Genomic DNA, 11,637 nt, shown 5'->3' with positions numbered 1-11,637 from the left:
ACCACATTTTTAACAGAAATATTAAAACGGCCGTGCCTGTTCTTGGAAGCCAGAAGCACACGGGACCGGTTCCTCTCTTTCTGGGGGTCCCCCTGGAGTCCTAAAGACCTTTCTTTAGGATCATAAGCTTTTTTTCGGCTAGAGGCTGAGAGCCACTTTTGTGAGGTGTCACTCTGCGCCACCATGTGGCCACTTTCAGAAGTAGCAATTTTCTAGGGTAGAGTTGCTGCGGTCCTCAACCTTCCTAATGCTGCTACCCTTTTAATCCAGTTTCTCATATTACGGTGACCCCAAAACATTACACTATTTTGTTGCTACTTTATAACTGTAATTTACTGCTGTTATGAATCTTAATGTAATATAATGTATTTCCAATGGGGCTTAGGTGACTCCTATGACAGGGTCGTTTGATTCTAGGGTCACGACCCACAGGTTGAGAAACCTCTAGCTGTAGACGCTGGCTACTGGACTGAATTATTTTAGAAAGTTCTATTTTGTAGCAAGAACAGAAGAGCCTTGCTTAGTTTTTCAATTCCCTTTTATTTTACCCTTCTCGTGGATACTGTATGCACCAATAAGTGATTCCACATAAAAATGCAAACACGTACAAAATCTTATAGTTTTATTCCTTTTTAATGAGGTTTGCTCTCTGACAACTCCACGCATGTGTACAAGGCATTCTGCTCACTTTACTCCTGTAGTGTCCCTTATCTCTCTCTAAACCCCATTAACCTTGGCCTCTTATCACACCGCCCCTCCCTTTTGTGACCCGTTCAGTTTCACCAGGGCCATCTGTGTGATCACTGAAGCCCAGAGCTAGCACCTTCTCTCCATCTTAGGAGTATGTGGACAGAATGCAGAGACAGGCGAAGTTTTGGCCTCCACTTAATCTTTAGCGATAGTCATCCCGTCGAGAGAGGGTCATGATGTTTTGTTTTAATCTGGGCTCTTACAAAAAGAACGCTTTTACATGTATGCACGCTTTTACATGTATGCACGATCAAATGCAGTGGTGAAGCAGGGGTGGAGAGACAGCCTGGGGGGATAATGTGGGTGTGCATATCGGGGCTGTGAGACCAGGTACACCAGCACTCCCCCCTCCCGCATCTCAGCCTGCCCATACCATGGTAGCCTTGGCTGTTTGACACGTTGTTTCAGTGGAAAATGAAATAATTATATTTTTAAAAGATCAATCCTTTACCATTTTGCTCTTCTCCTTTGATCGTATTTTTTTCTGATCAATAACAGATGTAATTAAAGAAAGTGTATAGATTTCTTGTGGTGGGAGAAGGGATAAAATCAATCAAAATTTCATAAGCCAACAGTACAGTGTATCTTAATGCTTTGGTACTTTCAATTCTTATAAATGTTTTATTAAAATATACAAATAATATATATACACCTATGCATATATAATGTACGTACATATATGTATACACAAATATAATTAGGGATTTTGAATGCCTTCTGGCAAGACAACATTGCCCTTGTGAACTCAGTGCAGATCTGTTTATCTTCGCAGTTCATAGTTGCCGGGGGAGGTAAAAGATAATGTCATTTTCTCATTGGGGTATACGCTGTTATGTTGCCCATGTTCCAGGAAACAACCCCCCAACCACACAGGGGCAAGAACCCCTAATTAAATTCAATGGGTCACATACAGAAATCAGGCGTGAAGTGTTTGCCGAAAAGAAGGGGTTTCATCAGGAGGGGGAAGGGGAGAAGGGAGTGAACAAAAACGACCTGCAGTGCTTTATACAGATGGAGGTTGTTAAACAATGATTCTACCTCACAGGGCTAAAACTCAGTTAACTTCCACCCCAAAACCTAGAATTCTGTAACTCCAAGTCTCAGCTTCTGTAAATAGAATCCCTACTCCACACACTGTCCAAGTACCAACAGTTTCACGGCATTTACGCTTTCTAATCCCTTTCAAACTCCATTCACATCATCTCATCAGGACTGAGCAAACAGTATTTTGAAAACTTTACTTCCCTTTCTCTTTTGCCTTTTCCCCCCCTGAATACAACAGACTTGTGTTGATTTTTTTTTTTGAAGGAAGAAAGGACCAAGATATTTTATGAAAAGAATAAAAGAGGAAAAATTATCTAATATCCAACTTCCAAAATACAAACAGAGACATTGAAAAAGCATTGTCATACTGTCCAGGAAGAGGGTTTTTCCAAACTATTATACCTGTATCGAGGTCCTCACTCCCAGAAATGGAAACACAGAGCCTGGGCAAACAGTCAGTGAAGCTGTCTGCTCCAAGATGAACAGAAGATACGACCCTGAAAATGTCCATATTCTATCAGTTTTAAAAAGGAGAAAAAAATCAGAGCAACAGAAGAACAAGACTGTTAACCATGTGGGTCCTGGTTTCCTGCATCCCAGGGTTTGGTCCACAGTAGAGCAAGTTCATAGTTAACACTGGGGACAGCAGAACTTGCCTATAGCCTAGTCCCTTCTGAGCTATCTGCAGCATACTAATGTCAGTAGTGTATGGGCACTCAATTAAGAAACTCAGTGTGAAGAGCATGTCTCCAATTCAGCCAGGTCAGCCAACAGGGACTAACAGGTTCTAGCAATTCAGATAAACCAGTACCCTTAAACCTGCTTTGTCAGCAAGGCAAGCAGCAGCCAGGAAAACACAAATATCACATGATTCTAGAAAACGTGAGCCCAAAGCCTCCTTATCAAGATGTATGGATAGTATATAAAGAGAAACACAGGAGCAAGTAGAGGTGGTCAGAGAACATCTAATTTTATTCCCTAGTCTCCCTTCGACTAGCTGAGGGGTCATTCAGACCACAGAATCTCTCTTTGCCTGACTCCTAAAGGCTATGGGAGGGGCTAGGAGAAAATGAAAACACAAAATAGACACTCGCTCCATCTCATTGGTCAGCTGTCCCAAGCCTGGTCCACCCGTGAGCCCTGCCGGGTTGCCAGTGCTTCCTCTTTCCCAGCTGGGATTTTTATTGCCCACTGACTTTTCTCAAGGGAACTCACAAAACACGCAGGAAAATGAAATCTAGACTGCAGCCTAGAGACCGTTAGGCTTACTGTCTCCTGTGAGGATGGTGTAGCGGACGGTGACGTACTTTCTGCAGACTGCAGTGTCTGTGCTCATCCCTCGCATTCCAAAGGAATTCGCACACCGAGGACAGGTGACAGAACCGAGGGGTCAGAACAACCAAGTCATCCCCATCACACTGGTACCTGGAACTGTACCTGCGCACAGCCCTGAAGGCATAGGCGATGCTCTGGGAATGAAAAGGATGGAGATGACACCTGCCTGGGCCCATCTAAATCTGCTTACCGTGAGGAAGACGGAGGTCTCCATGTCTCATTAACCCAGCCCTGCCATCGAAGGGTTCACAGAGCATTGATCCTGCCTCCTGACGAGAATGGGAATTTTTCTGTAAGTGTGTAGGGAACATCCCTTGAAAAGCCCCGAGCAGAATGAGGTGATGAGGGTAGTGAAGGTAATCCTAGAGTTGGGCTCAGACTGAAAACCCTAAAGGCCGTCACCATCAGCTATTTCAGAGCAACAGAGCGCCTTGACCTTAACTGTAGAATGAGCATTGTGACGGGCACACACACTTGTTCAGCCAATGACATTCACTTACCAAACATCTGCTCTGCGCTGGATCGTTGATTGGCATTTAGGATGAAGCAATTAAAATATTTTTAAAGTCCTTGCCTTTGTGGAATTTATAACCCAAAGGGATCAGGGAAATAAAACAACCACATACACAAACAGTAAATATACACAGAAGGTAAGCCCTATGGAGGAGCAGAATTGGGGGATTGGGAGGTAGGAGCGTGCAGTTTTCAACTTTGAATAGTGCCGTTAGAATAAGCTTCACTGAGAAGAAAACAGGTGAGCAAAACTTGAGGACGACATGACGTGCACACTCGGCACCAGTGGGACTGAGGCTCCGTCTTCAGCACCATGTAACTCTGCCTCTCTGGTCTGTTCTCAGACACCAGGAAGACGGAGGCAAGGGGGTCACAGAGTAGAAACAGGCATAGGCTCTATTGGCCTTCAGTGGCTTTTGAGGCATGCTGCCCTGCTGAGCAGGCCTATCTATCCCAGGCAGCGTATGAATAAGCTACGAAGTCTAGACTACGAAAGTCAGAGCAAAACCTCTTCCAGGAGTTTTATTTTCCAAATCATGAATGAAGTCTTTGTCCTAGACAGCCTGTCCCAAATGTGTTCTTTAGTGCTCTAGATCAGGGACATGCCAGACAACGAGAGGAAAAGTGGTGTTCGCAGGCATGTGGAAGGACTTAGCCTACAGCACGCCACAGATATTGTTCAACACAATGCAAACACTCAATAGTGCATACATGTAGTGAATGACTAGCGGAAGAAAGAAAAAGAAAAGAGGAAAATAAAACTGCCAATGTCCTTGTTCCAGTTAATTGTGCCCTCACAGCTGCAGGCCAAAAGAACATTTGCTACCTGACCTCTCGGCCATAGGGAACCCGGGTCTGTGATGAGGCTTGCCACCACACGCAGAAGGGAAATGGATAGTTCATCTAAAGTCCCTCCCAATCTAACCAAAACACTGAGCTAACATATGAGATCAAATAAAAGCAGATAGAAAATGTTCTCATGCATGAAAAATGCCAGGAGAAGACACGGGGAGACCTTGGGACACATTAAAAACAAAACTGAGAAGTTTTACCCTGTGCCTTGGTGTCACGGGGTAACGGGCAGAAACTGAAAGCAACAGGTCTCTATGTTTGATGCATTCTTCCGGGACCCAAAGGCCCTGCAAGATTCTCAAACATTTAAAATAAGAGGTTTCTCACTATGAAGCGGGGACAAAACAAGTCTGTCATGCTGTTTAAGGCATCGGGCAGGTTGAGGGACTCACATTAAGACAGAAATACTGAAAAGAAAGGGAAAAGGAAGCCCAACCCCCTGAGCCTGTGTCCCCCCCACCCCCACCCCGTCCTGTAGTCTGTGAAGTCTGTACTTTCTGCTAAGTGACAGAAAAGATATGGCCAGCTCCAATACATTGAAAAATGGGGGAAGTTGACACTAGATGACATTCTCTACTCAAGAAATGAGTAATAATGTCAAAGAGGGGCACAGTCGGCCACCCCTACAGACTTCAGCGTGATACTTCCCCCAAAGAAACAGTGAGCCAGCACCCAGTACCAAATGCCACAGAAAACAAATCTGTTAGAGTCAGGTCATACTGCTCAGCTGAAGTCCCGGAGGGAGGAGGCCAGCGAGAACACAAAAGTCACACCACCTCCGCGCCTGCAGTACTCTCCTCAGGCACCAAACCGAGCATCCCTGTGTGCCACTCTCTTTGCAAAATGCTTAACCTCGTTTAAATGAACACCCACAGTAGCCACAACCAGGGCAGTTAACGCTGGGAGCACTGGAAACCGCAGGGAACAAAACGGAGATGAATAAAGGGATCTGTGAGCACACAGGGACTCCACTCTCTCCTCATTAATGAGAAAATACCGGGAACTTCGCCGCAGATATTACAGTTTAAGGAAGCATGCCTTACCTAAGTGCAGCCCAGCAGGGAGTGGTCATGGCTGCTGTCACTTCAACATTTCCATTTTCTGCTCTTGGTCGGAGTCACTGCACGGATCTGGTCCCATGTGTTCTAAGTGTGGACCCCTCGTCCAAACACAAGGCCCTGTGGGCTGCAAAGTGGAAGACACGATTTACGATTTTGCAAGATCAGAGATGTTTTTACTCAGATTTCGTCAGAATCCTGTGGTAATGAGGGCCCTTCCCTCGTTGGATATATTCCCCCTTTGCCACCACAGCCTCTTCCCAGCCTCCAAACTCCATTGCATAAAAAAAAGAGACACAAATTTCAGGAGGGGAAAAGGATTCTCTTTTCCTATTATTCTACTGCCAGGAGCACATACTTGTTAATCAACACAGCAAATGGCATTAGTAACATACAGTCTTCCTGGAGTAGTTAAGATAGATTACAAATCAATTAAAAACCTCATCGACTTTCTCATAATTATTTTGTGAAAAATTGAGACAAAGAGATAGACACCAAGGATGGAGTTTAAGAAGTTATTTCCACTGGCTGGTGGTGCATGCCTTTAATCACTACATCCTAGAGGCAGAGGCAGGAGGATCTCTGTGAGTTTGAGGCCAGCCTGGTCTACAGAATGAGTTCCAGGACAGTCAGGGCTACAGAGAGAAACCCTGTCTCAAAAAAAAATAGCAAAACAAACAAACAAACAAGTGATTTCCTAGTTCTCATACTATTTCCCTCCTCAGATGTGTGCGTGTGCGTGTGCATGAGTGTGAGTGTGCAAATTATCCTCAGGTGTTATATGTCAATCTATAGATTGCATACAATTTCCTCACAAGATATTCTCTCCCATAAGTACCGGCTGCACAGAGCAGTTAAAGATAGATCCATGTTACGGAACACAGGAGGACACCATGTGCACCCTTGGGTAAGACAGAGATGCTGGAGGAACTGCAACCGGAGTCAAAACCAGGTATCCTCAACTGTGTCCTTTGATAGCTCTTCGCTGCCGTACTTTAATAAACGAACAAGGAGACTTGTAACTTCCCTCAATGCTGTCCAGGAGTCGAAGGCCCCTTTCGTCTGCCAGCCAGATAACTATCTCACAGTTTGCATTCGCTTACAGACTCCAAGCTCTCTGCTACCCTAAACCACCCTTCGCAGCCCAGCGCTGTTACATCCTCTCTGCTCTTCATCGTCAGGGTCTCTTCTATTGCTCCTGCTCCATGCTTTTCCATCCTATCTCACTGCTTGTCTTACTCAACGCCCCCTTGTGCCAGTCCCTTCATGGCATTACCCACATTTATCTTAGTTTTTCTTACCATCTTTCCACCCCTTACCGTTTTCTTACTCCTGTCCCCGTCTAGATTCTCACCCCCTTGTTCATTATTATTATTATTATTATTATTATTATTAAAAATTTCCACCTCCTCCCCATCTCCCATTTCCCTCCCCCTCCCCCTCCCTCTCCAGTCCAAGGAGCAATCAGGGTTCTCTGCCCTGCGGGAAGTCCAAGGTCCAGGAAGGTGCTCATCTAAACAGACTAGGCTCCCCCAAAGCCAGTACATGCAGTAGGATCAAAACCCAGTGCCATTATCCTCGGCTTCTCAGTCAGCCCTCGTTGTCTGTCACATTCAGAGAGTCCGGTTTGATCCCATGCTTTTTCAGTCCCAGTCGAGCTGGCCTTGGTGAGCTCCCATTAGACCAGCCCCACCGTCTCAGTGGGTGGGCACACTCCTCAGGTCCTGACTTCCTTGCTCTTGTTCTCCCTCCTTCAGCTCCTCATTTGGGCCTTGGGAGCTCAGTCCTGCGCTCCAATGTAAGTCTCTGTCTCTATCTCCATCCATCGCCAGATGAAGCTTCTATGGTGATATGCAAGATATTCATCAGTATGGCTATAGGAAAGGGCCATTTCAGGCTCCCTCTCCTTAAGGCGTGCTGTCTTTCTGCCTTTCTTGAATTACATCAGGCTTAACTTCTAAATTCTTTTTTTATTGATGTTTTATTGAGCTCTATATTTTTCTCTGCTTCCCTCCCTGCCTCTCTCCTACCCCCTTCAAACCTCCCCCAAGGTCCCCATGTTCCAAATATACTCAGGAGATCTTGTGTTTTTCTATTTCCCATGTAGATTAGATCTATGTATGTCTTTCTTAGTGTCCTCATTGTTGTCTAAATTCTCTGGGATTGTGATTTTTAGGCTGGTTTTCTTTGTTTTATGTTTAAAAGCCACATATGAGTGGATACATGTGATAACTGTCTTTCTGGGTTGGGTTACCTCACTCAAAATAATGTTTTCTAGCTCCATCCATTTTCCTACAAAATTCAAGCTGCCATTATTTCTTCCTGCGGTGTAGTACTCCATTGTGTAATTGTATCACATTTTCCTTATCCTTCGGTCGAGGGGCATTTAGGTTGTTTCCAGGTTCTGGCTATGACAAAAAAAAAAAAAAAAAAAAAAAAAAAAAAAAAAACCTGCTATGAACATAGTTGAGCACACGTCCTTGTGGCACGATTGAGCATCCTTTGGATCTATACCCAAAAGTGGTATTACTGGGTCTTGAGGAAGGTTGTTTCCTAATTTTCTGAGAAATCGCCACACTGACATCCAAAGGGGTTGTACCAGTTTGCACTCCCACCAGCAATGCAGGGATATGTTCCCTTTACCCCCAACCTCTCCAGCTTAAGTTGTCATCAGTGATTCTGATCTAGCCATTCTTACCAGGTATAAGATGGAATCTCAGAGTTGTTTTGATTTGCATTTCTCTGATGACTAAGGATGTTGAAACATTTCCTTAAGTGTCTTTCAGCCATTTTAGATTACTCTGTTGAGAGTTCTCTGTTTAAGGGCCTATGACTCCATTTTTTTATGGATTATGTGTTCTTTTGGTAACCAATTTTTCTAAGATTCTTACACAGAAAGAAAAGTCAGGGGTCATGAGCTAGAAACTCAGTTCCCAGTCGGACAGTGATGGGAGATAGTGGGACCCTTGAAAGAGGGGGGACCTTCTTGAAATCATTTAGATCCCTGGGCATGCCCTTCCAAGAGATTACTATGGTCCTATAAAGACTCAGAGAGAAAACAAGGGCACTCTGTGTGCTTACACCTCTTCTACATAGCTGCTCCCTTCCAGTCTTCTGACATAATTATAGCCCAAGAGAGACCCTCATCAAAGCCCAAACAGATGTGTTTGTCTAATATTGAACTTTCAGCTTCCAAAACCATGAGCTAAATGGAGCCTCTCAAATGACAGGTACCCTTCTTCAGGTATTGTATTATAGTCCCAGAAAACAATACAGAAGCAAGATAATTTTCATGTTTATCCCAAGTCAAATAGAACAAGACAAATAATTTGTCTCCTAAGAACAAATATCAAATTTATAAAATTGAACACAGCTTCGTGGATCTTGACATATAATATTAGTTTAGATATACTACATAGTGCACACATGACTGACATGTTAGTAGTTTTTCATATGAAATGAAAATACAGCAGAAAAAGCAAAGCTGTGTTTTTCTTTTCCACTCCACATCACTCTATTTAACCATGCATTATTTATTTATTTATTTGAGCCTTGTTCTCTTACCTCACCCTTGACTAAACCTTGAGAAAAGTGTCTGTACCGTGTAGGAGGCAAAGGCAAAGGAACTGAAATGTGCTAGGTTTTCACTCTGTTACAAGATTCTGCTACCTGCTCAGCTCATCTACACTTGCCTCATCCTGGGAAGTACAGACCGATGTTTTTAATTTTAGGAATGAGGAACTTGAGCTTCAGAAAACATAAACATTGTACTTTAGACCGTATCTCCAGAACAGAAGACAAGAGAACTGAAAATCTCAGAAGAATCTGATTTTAGTAATCTAGTTTTCATAAGAATGTCTCCAACATTAGACATATAATAATGATATGTCATCTCTGATGCTAGGCAAGGTGGTACCTTACTGTAATCAGAGCACAGACTGAGATGGGGGTGTTTGATGTGCACTTAGGATACAAAGCATAGCAGACTATTGTCCCATCATCATTGTCTTCCTCATCAACCTGACCTTGATTGACATGACGGTCACACCAGTGTACTCACTTTTTGAAAATTCAAATTATTATATTATATATAATATTATATATTATATGAAATTTTAAAATTATATATATAATTAGTGGAATGTTGTACTTCCAAGTATTGTAAACATGAAAAAATAGTGTTTATATGTTAAGACAAATATAATCATATAACAAATATTTAATTAAAACTACTCTTATATATGTATAAAATATGCATAAGTATAGCTAAGTATAGGCTGTGTAATATACAGAAGAATTTGTAGTGTGACGCGGCGGGCTGTGTCCCGCCACCCGGCTAGCTTTACCCAAAATAATTACACGGAAACTGTATTCTTTTAAAACACTGCCTGGCCCATAGTTTCAGCCTCTTATTGGCTAATTCTCATATCTTGCTTTAACCCATATTTAGTAATCTGGGTAGCACCACGAGGTGTGGCTTACCAGGAGAGATCTTAACCTGCGTCCATCTCGGAGAGGAGAAGCATGGAGACTCACTATGGCGACTGCCTGAAGCGTGTCCCCCACTCTACTTCCTTGTTCCCACAATTCTGTTCTGTCTACTCCACCTACCTAATTTTCTGTTCTTAAAGGGCCAAGGCAGTTTTCTTTATTAATTAACCAATGAAAGAAACATAGACAGATAACTCTCCTCCATCAAGAATTTTTAGGATAGGGTAAAAGAAAATGCCTTGGTGTTATATTACAAGTATTTTTCCTAGAGAATGAAATTATAAGCTGTCTTAACTTTTATTCTTACATTATTCTACATTTTCTTGGTTTTTTTTTTGTTTGTTTTTTGTTTTTTCGAGACAGGGTTTCTCTGTAGCTTTGGAGCCTGTCCTGGAACTAGCTCTTGTAGACCAGGCTGGTCTCAGACTCACAGAGATCCGCCTGCCTCTGCCTCCCGAGTTCTGGGATTAAAGGCGTGCGCCACCACCGCCCGGCTATTCTACATTTTCTAACTTGGAGTCATTTTTGTCCTAAATCCACCTTGTTGCTAGACATTGACGCAATACTCCTCAGCAAGTTTGCTTTATAATCCTCATGCTGTGTGCCTACTAAAGTCAGAAAACATCAGCAAATGCTATGGAAAAGGCACAAAAAAGCAGAATCATATTCCAAGTGCTGACCAACTTTTTTGTGCATTTTTGTTTTTTGAGACAGGGTTTCTCTGTGTTAACAGACCTGGCTGTCCTGGAACTTGCTCTGTAGACCAGACTGGCCTTGAACTCACAGAATCCCTTGGCCCTGACTCCAAGTGCCGGGAATAAAGGTGCATGTCACTACCACCCGGCAGTAATAAACTTTTATGTGACAGATTTTTTATTTCATTTCTGTGAATGATTATGTTCTTTTTAAGTTTTCTTCTATAATCGGGGGAGTGGGTGACAAGGAGCTTTGAAATATCAGCAAAGAGTAACTTTCCAGATGATAGTGTAGGAACCACCAAATTTTTGCCTCTCCACAGAAGAAATGAACATAGCAGAGAAAAACGCTGAAATTGACCTTTCTGGATCTGTGGAAGTTGACCAAAGTCTTTAAGGTTTTACTTTGGTTCCAAGTATAAGGCCATTGAGTTTGTGGCACTTGAATTAGTACTGTTCACCCCCTCTTCAAATCCCCATAACAACCTCAAATTTCTACAATTTTGAAACCAGGGATGTTGTAAGATCAGTAGCCGAGCATCCACAGAGGGACCAGAACAATTTTGGAGGCCCAAAGACCCTCCATCTGAAGAGTCAGCACGTTTGACCTGTTTGGCAGATTCCCTAGGGAAGTTCTGGAGTGAGGTTTGTGATTTGACTTGACTCCGAGCCCACACGGTAAGGAAAGTGGAAGCCATTCACCAGAGCACACACGTTACTGTTTCTACTTATACAAAATGTCCAGAATAGGCACACCTGTAGGGACCAAGAGCAGGTATGTGGTCTCTAGATTTGGTGAGAACAGAGACCAACTAGTAATGGGTGTGGAAGCTCCTGATGATGGTCAAATGTTCTATAATCAGAGCGGTGGCAAAGATAGCACTTTGTCAATATACTAA

This window comes from Arvicola amphibius, chromosome 12 (assembly GCF_903992535.2).
Source record: "Arvicola amphibius chromosome 12, mArvAmp1.2, whole genome shotgun sequence".
NCBI lineage: Eukaryota > Metazoa > Chordata > Mammalia > Rodentia > Cricetidae > Arvicola > Arvicola amphibius.
The sequence above is the reverse complement of the archived record's forward strand: the minus strand, read 5'-3'. Positions refer to the sequence as shown.